This window comes from Chelonia mydas, chromosome 4, assembly GCF_015237465.2.
Source record: "Chelonia mydas isolate rCheMyd1 chromosome 4, rCheMyd1.pri.v2, whole genome shotgun sequence".
In the NCBI taxonomy this organism is placed as follows: domain Eukaryota; kingdom Metazoa; phylum Chordata; order Testudines; family Cheloniidae; genus Chelonia; species Chelonia mydas.
Genome location: NC_057852.1, coordinates 52416106 through 52421849, shown reverse-complemented (window position 1 = coordinate 52421849; position 5744 = coordinate 52416106).

Genomic DNA, 5744 nt, shown 5'->3' with positions numbered 1-5744 from the left:
CTGGGCTTTAGTCTGCCTCCGGTTTTGGGATTTTGCTGTGTTTACCTTTACTTTTTAAATATTAACCTGGAAGACCAGACTTTCTTTGAGGTCTGCAAAAAGACTCGCAAGCGTGCGTTCTATGGTAGTACCATACTTCATAACTTCAAGGAATATTTTTAAGTCCTAGAGAATGGGATACACAGTACCATTTTGGAAGTGGAGTGAGGATAAGGGGCATCAGCACTGTCTTATTGGTGTAGTTCCCATTAATATTTACTACACATTGACTGTTTTGTAGCATGTTGGTGATTAAGTTTTTCCAGGCAGACCATAGAATATGCGTGCGCCAGGAGGAAGGACCAGTATTCCTGAGGTACAACTCTGTTCTTGTTTAAAAACAAAACACAACCATCTTAACGTAATAAAATGTCCAATGGAATGAATGGAGGTGGTTGGATTTTTACGGGTAAGAAGCTCACAATTTGGTGCAGAGTTGTGCTGTTAAACTGCTGTTACGTACCACTGCATGAAAATCTGCATTTCAGCTATCAGTGAAAGATTCTAATGTATGTAGTCTGGAAAGCACTTAAGGAAGGAAGGAAAATATTTAGAGCAGCACAAATCTGAAAATTAAACTGGGAGGGTTGGGAGATATTTTGCACTTCTATAGTACATTCTACCTGAAGATCTATAAGGTTACATTAACAAATGAATCCTTACAATATCCTTGTAAGGTAGGGATCCCAACTTGCATTATATCAATAGGGAAATGAGACAGAAATATTTGTGAGCTCCGGGTGGTCACGCAGCAAGTCAGTAGCAGACCCAGGAATAGTATCCAGCTCTTTTGACTCCTAATTGTGTGCTTTAACCACTATCTTGTGCTTCCTCTGATGTACAGATATAGATTGTACACCTCCGCCTCTTCAGTCTCTTATTATTACAATGTGCCTGCTCTTCCAACAGTTAAATGTTAGTCATTAATGGACATTGAAAAGATTTCTTTGGTAGTCTCAGAATCTGATTCTCTTGTTCTTTATATAATGAATATGAAAAGATGTTAAAATAGATTTCACACTGATGACACACATGCTGCCACCCCCTAAGAATCACTTAGGAAAACTCTACTGTCCACTGGAGATCACGATCCACTTAAAATTGACATTTACACCTGGTTGAGTAGTTCTTGTAGCCATGCAGTAATAGTGACTGGCCAGTAGATGGCGTACCTGCAGCAGGCAGCGGTAAGTCTATGCGGGCCAGGCAAGGGATGAAGACCGCAGAGACACCTCGCAGCCGTGGCTCCCCCCTTGCTTGTCAGCAGCTGGGCGCCTGACAGGGACAGGGCGAAAAGAGCAACATGGGAAAGAGGAGGAGGAATGGCACTGAGCCAGCCTTCAACACAAAGCCCCCAGCGGCAGGCTCAGGCTTTTCCCAGTACAGAGTGTAGGTCCTGCTGGTGACCGCTCCAGTCGGAGAGAGGGAGCCATTGAGGAGAAGGAAGTAGTCAGGGGAGGTCCTATCCCCCTTGCAGAGTATAGCTACCTCATCCCAAAGCCTACAGTAGCCAGAGGGGCTTTAGCTGTTTGCTGGTGGTTTGTTTTTTCCCTGTGTAAATGGATGTAGGACCCAAGGAGAGGTGGAAATCTCAGAATGGCTGCCTCCTGCCTCACAGACAACTGGGGACAATCAACAAATAAAGCAGCAGCAGACAGGCCTCACGCTGCTGCTGTTGCCACACAGAGGCTGGCTTCTGCATGCCCACACCCAGACTTTACTTTAGTTCCCAAGCTGCAAGGCTACAACGTTCTTGTTAGAAACAGGTTTGGTGCATGTGTGTTGTTGGTGTTAGGAGGGGAACTCTTGGGGGGGGGGGAGACGGGGGGGGACGGACGACAAGAGCCTGTAGAGCAGCAGTGCTGCGGGACAAGGCCCCTGGTGTGAGGGGTGGGGACTGAGCTCTTGCTGAAGTTCTGGAGTGGCAGAGCTGTCGTGGCTGGCAGGGGAAGAGCAGTTGCTGAAAGGAGGCTGGTGGGGGCAGACCTTTAGCTACTGGGCTGACCTCCGGTTGCTGCAAGTGGGAACAGAATTCTTGCTATTGGTGGGAAGGGAAAAGTTTTTCTGCTGCTTGGGTGCTATTGGGGCCCCATATCTGGGTGCTGATCTTGACAAATGATCTGTGTTCCAACGAATGTTGAAGTGATACGATCCTTTTGGGGGGGTTACTGCTCCTGAGAGTTTGGTTTGAGGAGCGAGCCTTGAACAGGAGACGCTGCTTGTGCCACAAAAATCCCACCCTGACTTGAGTAGTGGGTAGCTGACAGCCCTAGCCCACTGGTTGCAGAAGCAGGGAACCGTCTCTTGTGGATTCAGTATAGCTCATTTCTTACACATAAATTTCTCATAAGTTTTCAAAACCAGTATGAAATGTGCACATCTGTAAAGGCACAACCCTCTTAGGATTCACTACAGCTGTAAATTGGTAGCATTTGATTGGTAGATTTAACAATAAAACAGCTTTATCTCCGTGCCTATGGAAAACGAATTAATCTAGACAGAGTTCTCAGTTCTGCTGAAAGGCGGAAAACATTACTACATGAAAAGAATCCAGATCCTTTGAAATCCAGTTCTCAGTTTAGATATGATTCTTAGCATTTGTTTTTTTTAAAAAGTTTTATTTCTGCTTTTATTTTTAGATTTAAAAGTATTTAGTGAATTATATCGATATAAAATTACATTTTATATACTTGAATTACACTTGTATTGTGGGGAACAGTGTTGTGCAAATTGTTCTAAAAGTTGTGGCATTGCATTCACTGCAAAGGGAGCAGAGTGAAGTTAGTTCCACTTTACATTAGTTTGAATACTTAAAATTTCTAAGCTTTGTAATGTCTGAATCTTTTAAGAAAATTCCAATAATTTATTTAAGATTTCAGCTTAAGTAAGAAAGAGAGTCTTCCACCTTAACTCCAAGTTAATAAAGTTTCTCCTCTCCTCCATTAGAACCTGGTGAGCTATTCACAGTGAACAATTTATTCAAATGTTTGCTGTTTGTAAATTATTTGTTTATTTACTACTTATGCTGTATAACTGGTCATTTAAGTCACATGGGGTATTGTTTTTGTTCCCGATTAGATGCTTCCCAAACCACAAAGAGCTTTCAAGATGGCCAGGCGAACACTTCAAGTGTAAATACTCATGCAAATACAAGTTCACACACATGTTTGGAACATTCACTGAATAGTACAGAGTTCACTGACATAAAAGTGGGGCACATACCATTGAAATGAATTTGTAGTTGTATTGGGTTAACGTTTATGAGGACTTTTTTGCAGTATTTGCCCAGTTCTTGTCTGCTGGTGACTGGGGAGGGTGCGGGGGAAAAGTCTCTGTATCCCTTTTTCTGCAGCCAAGTTTATCATCCCAGATTCAGCAGTGATATGCTAGATGGAAATCCATCCAACAGCATCATGACCTGGGTTAATTGAAATGCTGATCCATTCTTTAAGAAATAAAGCATTTACAAATTGGAATTCTCTGAAGTAACACTTGCTCACTTTATACAGCTAGCAGGTGCGCTCCAAATAGAGCAGAAGGTGGAGAAGAGCTGAACTCTACTGAATCTCTGGTCTAGTCATAGGCCACTACATGAACTCCCAGGCTAACAAACATATTAGCTAACCTATCAGTATTTCATGGGAGTCTTCTATTTACAGGACGACTACTGTTTTTCTAGTGCAGCACTTCTCCAGCCTGATCCTTCAAGCCTCACTCACTCTGAATAGCGCGTAGACAAGTCCTCATTCCCATGTAGTTAGAGGAATTATTGGCACAAGTGCTACTCAGTATTACCAAGAGTTGAAGAATAGGGACCTTAAAAGGAGATCGGCCCCTGTTGTGAATTCTCATAGAGTTAGTTAGTTGCTACTTTCTATCCAATCCGGGGATCAAATCCAGGCACAGTCTATCTCAGGTGGAAATGGCAGCATTTTCTAGGGGCTCCATGTAAAACATCTTCAAAATGTTAATTGTTTTGTATGTACTTTCATCTGGTGTCTTTGTTTGGTGGGGGGGGGGGGGGGAAAGGTTGAAGTGAAGATTTTATTAGCTTACCTCTTGACAGCTGATCATGCTATGTAGTATTGTTATCCACATTTAGTATCTGCAGAATTTCCATTCAAAATAGGGAAACTTTTATTTCTGAACTGGGTTGAGCATGTTTCCCTTGATGCTGGACTTCTGTATTTGAAATCAGAATTGTCTAGTACTGTAGAATTATAATTGAATCATGTAAAATAGAACTGGAAAAGCGCAATTAGATCATCTAGTTCATCTCCCTGCTAGTATAGGACTATTCCTTACCAGATATTGTAGTGCTTTTGTCCAGTGCAGTTTTAAATGTCTCCAGGGATGGGGCTTCTGTCTCATCCCATAGGCAAATATTCCACAGCCTACACATCGTACTATTAGAACTCTCTTCCTGATGTTTAACCTAAATTTCTCTTTTCTTAAATACATTCAGTTTCCCCTAGATTTATCACCTCGTACCATTCTAAATAATTCTGGTCATTTCTTGATATTGACCCCCTCAAACAGGCTGTGTTCTTTTCTCCACACCTTATTCCTTTCTCAGTACAGCTATAGATGTTTAGGTCTTTTATTCTTTCCTCGCTATTCTGTCCCTCCAGGCCTCTAACCATTTTTCCCATTCTTCTTTGAACTTCCATGTTGGAAGTGATTTTTGTAAAGTTTGTCCCCATTAAACTGCAGTTCTGCCCTGAAAAAGGAGAGTGGCATCATAGGGCTCCATGTTTATTGTTTCTCATGACTTACAAGTCAAATCTTTGTGAAGTGGTGTTGTAGCCATGTTGGTCCCAGGATATTAGAGAGACAAGGTGGGTGAGGTGTAATATCTTTTATGGGACCAACTTCTGTTGGTGAGAGACATAAGCTTTTGAGCTTACACAGAGAAGAAGAGCTCTCTGTAAGCACGAAAGCTTATGTCTCTCACCAAAAGAAGCTGGTCCAATAAAAGATATTACACCTCACCCACCTTGTCTCTCTAAGTCAGGGGTGGGCAAACTATGGCCCGCGGGCCACATTTGGCCCATCAGACATTTTAATCCAGCCCTCTAGCTCCTGCTGGGGAGCGGGGTCTGGGGTTTGCCCTGCTCCAGCGGGGGAGCGGGGTCTGGGAGCTTGCCCCGTTCCGCATGTGTCGTGGCTCCGCACAACTCCCGGAAGCAGCTGCATGTCTCTCCCCCGGCTCTTACGCATAGGGGCAGCCAGGGGGCTCCGCACGCTGCTCCCACTGCAAGTGCCGCCCTCACAGCTCCCACTGGCCAGGAACTGCAGCCAATGGGAGCTGGAGGGGCGGTGCCTGTCTGCACCTCTGTGTAGGAGTCGGAGGGGGGATATGCTGCTGCTTCCGGGAGCTGCTTGAGGTAAGCGCCGCCCAGAGCCTGCACCCCTGACCTCCTCCCATGCCCCAACTCCTTATTCCCAGCCCTGATCTCCCTCCCACCCTCTGAACTCCTCAGTCCCAGCCCAGAGCACCCTCCTGTACCCCAAACCTCTCATCTCCAGCCCCACCCCAGAGCCTGCACCCCCCAGCTGGAGCCCTCACCCCCTCCCGCACCCCAACCCCAATTTCATGAGCATTCATGGCCCACCATACAATTTCCATACCCATTCATGGCCCTCAGGACAAAAAGTTTGCCCACCCCTGCTCTAAGTCAAATCTGGTCAGTTTACAAGTGAAA